Below are 9,570 nucleotides of genomic sequence, written 5' to 3'. Positions count from 1 at the left end.
GAATTGTCTGTATCACTCATTGTACTTTAAGGTCCATCAGGACAGGATTTTGTCTGATAGGTTCACACAATTTCCCAGCACTCAACAGGTGCTCCTTGCATAATTTTTGAAATGTTTAATAATAATTTCTGATTAGAAGCCAGTTAAAGTCTCTAAAGTCACAAGAAGAAATCAGGTTAGAAAGTAAATTATCCACTCGACAATTTTACAACTATTTTCACTACATAAAATTTATTAATTTTAATGAAAAACATGTAACACTGACACCTATTTTAAATAGATTAATTTATGAAACGATTCTCTTTTGTAGAATACACATAGGCATTGGAAGAGTTTAAAGAAAATTAATGGCTATCTACACAAAAATTAGTTTTAATTATTGTATTCCCTCCATACTTAATGTGTCTACACACATCAATGAAAGTGAAATTCCTCATACATTTTATGCTTAGCAATTTTATAGTTTTCCACTGCTGTAGTCTTTACAAGGGAGTTGACTTAATGTTTCAAATTAAAAAGAAAAAATTAAGGATCAAGGATAACTTTGCTGCATCTTTGAATAGCAGTTTTATATAGAACAATGAATTGGCATGCACGTAACTTCTTGTCTTGTCACACACCTGTAATTAAAAAAAATTATACCCATTTTACAGAAAAATCTTAGCACACGTACTGAGGCTATATTAAAAAGTTCAGTGTGAATTACATGCAAAAATCACATTTTCATAAATTATTAACTGGAATTCCTGATCATGATGTAGGCATGGGGAGATGTAGGCCTCAAGACTTCGCTCTCTGAAAGAACTCCTTTAAGTAATTTTTAAAAACTGTAGCATTAGGCTGCTGAAGTGCTTGACAAAACTCCTTGAGTTTATTTCTGGAACTACTTGCAAGGAGGCCAGATATTCTTCTTGAAGATACAGAACACATTGTGGGTCCCATTTGAGAGTAACTGTTTTCAATGTCACTGTATATTCAGATGAAGTCAATACTGCTTGTGTATCTACCAAGTCAAAGATTTGCTTTAAAGGTGCTAGGAAATATGTGGGTACAATGTGCTTATAAACAAAATCAGGACATCCCACTGGTCCATCTTTACCTCCTCAGAATTCTATCAGCTTTGAGAGGATGATATAACATGTTTTTTTGTGCAATTGGATCTGGGAACCCAACCGCTTCTTAGATGACAGTAACCAATATCCATTCTATGTTCTCTGCATCTTGATTCACTATCACTTCACTTATTCCACTCTCTGTGATAGTTTGCGGTAAAGCAAAGTAACTCTTCTGTAACACTTGTTCTTCAAAAATAGCAGAGTGGTAATTTTCTTCTGCTGGAAGGAGCAACACTGCAAAATTGAATAAAGGAGGGGTATGATCATTTGTAGTAAAAATGGGGATACCTGCATCTTAAACTTAGCTGTAATCTGGTTGTTAAGAGGAATGAACTGTTTTGCTCCACACTCTATGAGCATATATTCTGAGGCAGATGGGATGTATGGAAGAACTTCTTACTCTAGGCATACAATCATGTGATGAAGGAAAGCATGAATCCACTTCTGAGAATATCCTTTTATAAGGGAAGACTGAGTGCTGGCAAAAAATATCTGTAAACAGTCCAGATAAACTTTAGAACAGCTACATTGTTTTACAGTTTGTTGTTGAAAGCTTTGCTGGTTCCACTGGCAAATCTAGCAGCATGGTTGAGGCAGTCTGCTAGGGATGCCTGCCTTTCTTCATCTTGTGTCAGCATCAATTTTTCCAATAGAATTTTAAATCTCCCTATTAGTAGAGTCAACAGACTCTTCATTAATGCTCACTTCCTTTCCACTGATATTCTCTATTAACAATCAGAACTCCAACTGTCTCATAAATAAATAGCTGTTCATCGCTGCTCAAGAAGGACTAATAACCGTTCTTAGATGGGAAAAGCTCTAGTAAGTCTTCTTCTACAAATAAGACAAAAAGTCTTATTCTACAAACATGGTTTCATCTTCACCCTCATTTTCAAAGTTATATTCTTCATCATAAATCAATTTTTGCCACCACAGTAACTTTTTGCTGATCCAAGAGCACTGTGAGGTGTTTCACAATATGAAGATACTCAGAACAAAACCCAATAATGTCAGAGGAGATGTCATCTTCCTCAACAATTACTAGCTTCAACAGCAGTCCCACCTTTGTTTCAAGAGCTTTTAGTGCCTCTTAAGCATCCTTGATATCTCTGTTCTTAATTAATTTTGTCCAGCTAGCTATCAATAACTGCCCCATTCCATTTTCCAGCTTAGAAATCTTGCCAGAAAGTCAACATTTTCTCCCTGATCAATGCTGAAAAACCCAGGAGACTGTAAAACTTGACACAAAAATTCTACTAGTTCAATTTTAGCAATAGGATCCATTCCTTTATTTATAATTTCAAATAAATAGTAACATTTATTGACATATTACCTTTCAGCATATTTATAAACTTATCATTGGCTATAAGGGATAAACTTATCTAAGAGATATAAGCCTCAGCTTCTTCAACACACTGATAAAACTGATAATTTTGTAAGATTTGGTGCCTTGGCACAAGATTTGGAATGCACTGCTCCCTCATGTTATCTTTTATTAGAGTATTCCTATGAGTCTCTTCTGATGTATGTACCACATCACTGTCCATCAACTCTGAATCAATAGCCATGAGGATTCAGAGGTACAGATCCACATACTTTGGATATGAGAGAATGTAAAAAACAAACATAAAAGCAAAACTTAGGCCATTTAGTGAGATATTCTGTAACAAAACAAAGACTTGGACTGCTTTACTTAGTAAAAATGTCTTCTCTAGTTGGGATTCAGCATCTGAGCTTGAAGCCAAGATATGAGTGTCTCCTTAATTAGCCTGTTGCTAAGTAGTAGTTAGTTGTGAGTATTTGTATTGAACTTGATGTTCTAGTACTTAAAGTAAAAAAAAAATTATGTCTTTTGGCTAGAGCATCTGCACACAACCTGCCAGGCATCTGAGGAAAATTTAACTGCTCAAAATAGGTCAGGGCCTTTTGTCTAATGTCTGAATAAACATTTGGATTTATCCCTAAAAGAACCTGTTCATCCATTCCTGGTGTTATACCTGAAGTTCTTTGGTTACAATAGGCTTGCACTCTGATCCCACAGAAGAATCCACAAAAATAGCAATGGAGATGAGAGTGGCAGGGTGGCCTTAGTGTGGCCCCAGCCCAGGAAGTGAGGCCAGATAGCAGAGGCATCCACATTGTGGTGGACTGGACTCCAGTGGGCGCCATCTTGGAGAGCTTCCAGTGCCACCAACAGTTTTACAATTACTTTATTTTATTCTATTTTTTGCATGGGCATGCACAAGGAAAAGAACAATTTTACAATTTTGATACTAATACATGTAATTTTTACCACTTCGCAGACATGGGGTGATGAAAAGAGTGAGGTAAGTTGGACAAAATGAAAAAGAATTTAAAGTATTTCTGAGTCACCTTAGCTTTGAAGAGCAGACTTTCAATTCAGACCCTAGAGATAATCAGGAGCTTCCCTACTGTGCACCTACTGGAGCAACTCTCCTGCCCACATGGCCTTGGTCCTAGGCCAATACTGAAGAAGCCCTGGCAGCAACACCAGCAAAGAGAGTGAAATTTTTACCAGTGTTACTGGCACAGACACCATGAGAAGCAATAAGAAAGAGAATATTTCTCAATTTCCAGGGTGTAAGATTGGATGCTGTCTCTACAATAAATCCACCATCCATGCTTTTTTAAGGAGAACAACTCAGGCATCTTTTTTTTCCTTATGTTCAAAAGTCTTTTCACATTCGACTTATTGCAAACTTCTAGCTTTGTATTCTCATTCATATTTCTGTGTAAGTGGAAGCCAGGAAATTTCTAGGAATTCGGATGTTAACGTAAAATAGGGGAGATAATCTAATGGAAAAATGATCACATCCTTTGCGTTTTTGGTGCTTTGTTTCCTTGCTCAGTTGAATCTACGGTGTGTGGGCATGAAACTTCTGAAGTCAACGGAGGACTGACATAACCCTTGTGAAGTAATGGGGAAGCTGCCTTTCTCTTCTTTCTGACCCTCAGAAGATGAGAGAGGATATCTGTCCATGATTTTATGTGTGTAAATTGAGGCTACATGTGAATCTTTCTGGAGACGAGATGACCATAATTTTTCTCACATTGTAAATGATTGCATATCATTTGTTTTCTTTAAAATTACATATAATGTAAAACCTTTTAGCTATACAGTCCTCTGTTGGGTGCTCAGGAGAAAAATGCAGCAAGACACATAAATGCAGAGATAATCAAATAGTGAGAATCTGTTTCTTGTCCTCTCATTCAGCAAAGGCATAGTGTTTAGCGCTGTGTGAAACTACCAATTTTCAGTTTCCATGCATTCACTTGAAAACTTGGGTTTTGTAATCATTTGAAAATTTAATTCAAGACATAATATTTCGATCAGCAAAGAGATTAAACTGTGAATATGATTCTGTGCTTTTGTGAGCTCTCACTAATGTTGCTAACACTACACACAGAATAAGCTCCTTAGTATTTGTGTCAAATATTTATTTGAAATGGAATATTTCAAATGCATTGGGATAGACTAACTAAAATACTTCTAGTATTAATTTTAAAGTGAATAAGCTATCCTTCATTTATAAATATTTTCATTAGTCAGGGTTCTCTAGAGAAACAGAACTAACAGAAAATATCTGTAAATATGAAATTTTTATAAAAGTGTCTCATACAACTGTGGGGATGCATGAGTCCAAATTCCATAAGACAGGTAGCCATCTGGCAACTCTGATAAAAGGTCATCCATGAACTTTCCAAGAGAAGCTGGCTGGCTGAAGAATAAATGAAAGTTCTCTTTTCTCCCTTAAAATCCATCAATTGATTGGATTAAATGCAACTGATTAGGTTCTCTTATTGAGGAAGACACTCCTTTAATCGAGCATTGATGTAATCAGCCACAGATGCAATAAATTGACTGATGATTTAATAATGAATTAAATTCCGGTTTACCAGCCATGAAATGTCCTTGCAGTAATAGGCCAGTGCTTGCTTAACCAGACAACTGAGCACCTTCACCTGGCCAAGTTGATAGATGAACCTAACCATCACAGTCTAGCCCTTGTCAACTTGCCAGCTACACACTAACCTTAAATCATGCTTAATCTCTAAATAGAATGCAATGACAGACATATGTTTCTCTTTACAATACCCAACCGCCCTGCATACAACCAGAAACATACTACATCATTTCAGAATAGTAGAATAGGATGCAAGTCCTTAGGTGACATTCACTCAAACTCGATATCCTGTAACTTAAATACAGTAACATGAACAATACAACTTACGTCATATGATAAGAAAACAAAGATGTTTGCTTTATGTACAAATACAAACATAGCCATAGTAAACCAAGGAGGAAATATTCATACCACCACAGTTCTCATTAACTGGTCATATGGTCATAGTGCATATTTATCACTACCTTTTTCTACTACTCATTCCATGTTCCCTTTATCCTTGGCAAGCACATCAACTGGCCATGGTTCCTTTTCCTTAGAGGGTGACCTAAACCTTCATTCCTGATATTTCTGGGTCATTGGTAGTCCTGCCTGGTTTGGGTTATTGCAGTTTTCCATTGATTTTAATCACCGGGCATGGTAGTTTTAAGAGAAGCCCTAAGGGAATTCCTGCATTTCAGGAAATCTCTTCTTTACTTCTATTGTGTAGTTTCAGTCCTATTTCCTATTTCTCCTTGATAGGCAGTGTGCTCATGATGCTGGAATGTAATATACCAGGAACAGATTGACTTTTAGAAAGGGGGTTATTTGGTTACAAATTTACAGTTTTAAAGCGATGAAAATGTTCAAATTAAGGCATCTAGAGAAATATACCTTGACTTTGAAGAAAGGCTACTGACATGTAGAACACCTCTGCCAGCTGGGAAGGCACATGGCTGGTGTCTGCTGGTCCTATCTCCTTCTCCAGGTTCATTGCTTCAGCTTCAATCCCAGGGGCTTTCTCTTTAAGCTTCTGAGGATCCTCATGTAGCTTCTCCAGGGCAAACTGTCATTTCCAAATGTCTGTGTCCTGATTTCATATTTCTGTTCTCTGTGCCAGCTCTGAGCTTTCTCTCTCTCCATTAGCTCTTTCAAAAACACCAGTAAATAATGTATAGGCAGGGTCATATCTCCATGGAAACTATCTAATCAAAAGTTCCCACCCACAGACTTACAAGTTTGGATTAAAGAACATGGTTTTTCTGGGATAGGTAACAGTTTCAAACCAGCACAGGTTTGCATATGTATCTTTTTATATCTATCCATATGTATATCTAGCTATTTGTCTATATATTTATATGTATATCTATAGCTATACATTCCAATATAAGTCCTCTATCTCTCAATCTAATCTCCTTTTCTCCTCTGACTCCCTGTATGCTGGCAAAAAAGGAAAGAGATGCTTTTTTTTGTTAGCCATGTTTACTAATACAATTGCATTTAGATTCATAAGCCTATTATGGTTATGATAATTATTAAGAAATCTCTAAACAGAATCCAGAGAGAATGTCAAGAAACTATATCCTACACAGTTCCCTATGGGTCCTCCTTCACAATAATTTGGTTCCTTATACCCCCTTACCTGTTTTGAATGACATCTTCATTTTAATGAATCACAGTATTGCATAGGGGTGGGGAAGGGAGAGAGCATAGAGAGGACAAAATGTAAAGTGACTTAAGCAATGAGTTATTCAACACAAAAATCTGGAAGAAGGTTCTGTGTCATCCTTATTTATCTGCCACATCTAATAATCTAATATTTAAAGTCAAATTCCAAAATTTATCTTGAACCATCAACTCTTGATCTCTTCTGCTTACACCTTATTGGTCACCATAATATTTTATTTACTTCACTGAACTTCCTAACTGCTCTCCTGATTTCTAATTTGTCCCCTTACAACTCAGCATTTTTTTTGCAATAAGTAGTTATCCTAAAATCTAAATCAATCCATGGAATTATTCCCTCATTAGCCCTGTGGTAGAAATAAGATGGGGCATTCTGAGACAATGCTTGGTAATATGTAATACAAATTTATTTGTTTTCTTTAATCTCAGGGAAAAAAAAATAATGCTTCCTTTCACTGATGCTTCAGGCAAGACTCCCATAGCACATTTAGAATGGGTTTACATTTACTGAAGTCTTCAATATTATCCAAATCATTTTCATCATCCATAATAAAAACAAGAGAAAGTATTTATTTTTCTTGAAAAACTTTCAAAGAACAGCAGTTCAACTGTATGGAGAATATAATATGGTTTTGCAGATTCTCTGTGTGTGTTCAAATATTTGTGATAGTATTAATGCCCTATTAAAGTAAAAGTAAATCAATAGTACCAAAAATAATTACTTTTCTTTTTAAGAAAGACTGATAAACTGTCTCATAAGAATTCTATGATAATTGGGTTTTTGAAGTATGAAAATTGTCTTAGAAAATGATCTCCAGCTGTCGTACTTTAATTTTTCAAAGGATACAGTGCATGTTTATGTTTGTCAGTTGACTTCTCAGTATATGTCTGTGAAAAGGTTCTGATAATATGCTAAACAAGGCACCAATATGTCTCAAAATTTTTGTATTTCTTATACAGCATAAAACATTGCTATAAACAAAGTAGGTCCTCAAATTTCGTGTTGATTGGATGATGAGATTCTCAAATAACTGTCCTGAAACAGTTATTTGGAATTGATGCTATTGTGTATTGTTTGTGAGTGTGCACTGTTTTTATTATGGGCCTGTGATATACATAGTTGGATTCATGCAATCTGCCAGATACCTTTTGTGGCTAGTGCTTATTTATTTATTTTTTCCTATGTAAGGAATCATTGTTTCCATTGCATTTCAAAGATATTCTCTGAGGTTTTCTATTAGAAATTGTATGCTTTGGGGTTTCACGTTGAGATTTAAGATCACAAATTTATTTTTCTGCAGGGTGTGAGGAAGAGGTCAAGTTCATTTTGTTTCCATATTACTATCAGCAGCTATTGCACTATTTATTGCAAAGAAATTTCTTTCGTTCGAAGTTGGTTTGGTTTTTCTATGTCCACTGCATTTTCATGTAAATTTTATAAACAACTTGTGGTTCCAAAAAATAATTTTTATTATTTCAAAAATTGTCCAATATCACAAAACCCTGGCTGAAGACTGTCCTTGTTGCTGTAGTTGTTTACACTGGATCTGTTTGGTGTGGTCTCACTATAGGATACCTCATTACAATCTAATTTTTCACACTTTGAAATTGAGTAGTGGTAAAGTAATAGAGAATCAGATACCAAGTTTTATTGCATATTTCATACGTTTACTAGCATCTTGTGAAGTATGTAATGTTAACAATATTTAAGATGTTTCCATAAAGGTTTCTACTTAAGATTAAGTCCTAGTAAAAATGTTATCAGGAAGAACATAAGTTAATTTACTACCTGGCTATTAGAATAATTAATCGTTTAAATCCAATCTATAAAACTTTGAAAAAGAAATGTTATCTTTATATTGGTACAATAATGCTATAACTTGATGCTTTTATAAACCACACTGTTAGAGACATAGACATGTTAGAAAGAGTTTTTTGGTTGTTTTCTTTTTTTTTAAATCTCATCTCTGTATACAACTGATGTGGTATCAACTTGTAGAAGTGAATATGCCCTATTAGCTAATGAAGTGTTTTTTCCACTCATAATACTAAATACTCCAGGTCTTATTCTGAACTTTTCAACTCACATATACATCTTGATTAAGACTATGTATATATTAGGGACTCCAGAGATATTTGCTATGCTCATAAAATCTGTGGCAGAGAGAGATTCTCAAAGGGAATTGCTTTTCATTTATCGAAACTATAAGTATTTTTACAATGTGATTTATTGAGGAATATCTTAATAAACTTGCATTTATCCTCATCATTTGAACATGTTATTATTATGCAAAATGGTCTCTTAAAATAACTATAATAACAGCATTTATTTCTTTTTCATTTTTGAGAACTTGTAGGACAAATTTTGATTTGAGAAAATACCCAAGGCAGGCAGATTGTTTAAAAAAAAGACCTAAACATATTAACAAAGATGCTTTCATGCACAATGTAAATAATGATTTAGTTAAATAAATATGTGCTCTGGTGTTTGCCATTTGACAAATTTCATATTGCTCTTGACATTGAAAATTTTATGATTAACATGGTCACTATTAAACAAACATTACTGAATGGAGAAAAACTTTTTATATATGATTACTGGCTATGGAATTTACCTGATAGTTTTTTTTTTTCCTAAAACCCAGAGTGTGTTCTAGCCACATTAATTTGTCAGGGTTCAGTATGGAGTAGTGGAAATTTTATTTGACCAGGATTGTTAATACTAAGAGAGTTTAACAAAATGAAAGCAAAGCAAATGTTCATGTAAATGAGTTTCTATTATGACTACTGAATTAAAACTGGATAGAAGAGGGAAATTAGTACATGAGGAAGTGAGGAACATTGATAAAAATGGTGGGTTCCAT

General features: G+C 34.7%; 2 pseudogenes; both read right to left on the bottom strand.

Moving 5' to 3' along the window:
- Nucleotides 1-780: 780 nt before the first annotated feature.
- LOC143680574 (exportin-T pseudogene) lies at nucleotides 781-1,956 on the bottom strand (annotated as a pseudogene).
- Nucleotides 1,957-1,970: 14 nt separating this feature from the next.
- On the bottom strand, nucleotides 1,971-3,098 carry LOC143680573 (exportin-T pseudogene; annotated as a pseudogene).
- Between the last annotated feature and the right edge of the window lie 6,472 nt (nucleotides 3,099-9,570).

Source organism: Tamandua tetradactyla, chromosome 4 (assembly GCF_023851605.1).
Source record: "Tamandua tetradactyla isolate mTamTet1 chromosome 4, mTamTet1.pri, whole genome shotgun sequence".
Classification (NCBI taxonomy): domain Eukaryota; kingdom Metazoa; phylum Chordata; class Mammalia; order Pilosa; family Myrmecophagidae; genus Tamandua; species Tamandua tetradactyla.
This window is presented reverse-complemented; position numbering and strand designations above follow the sequence as displayed.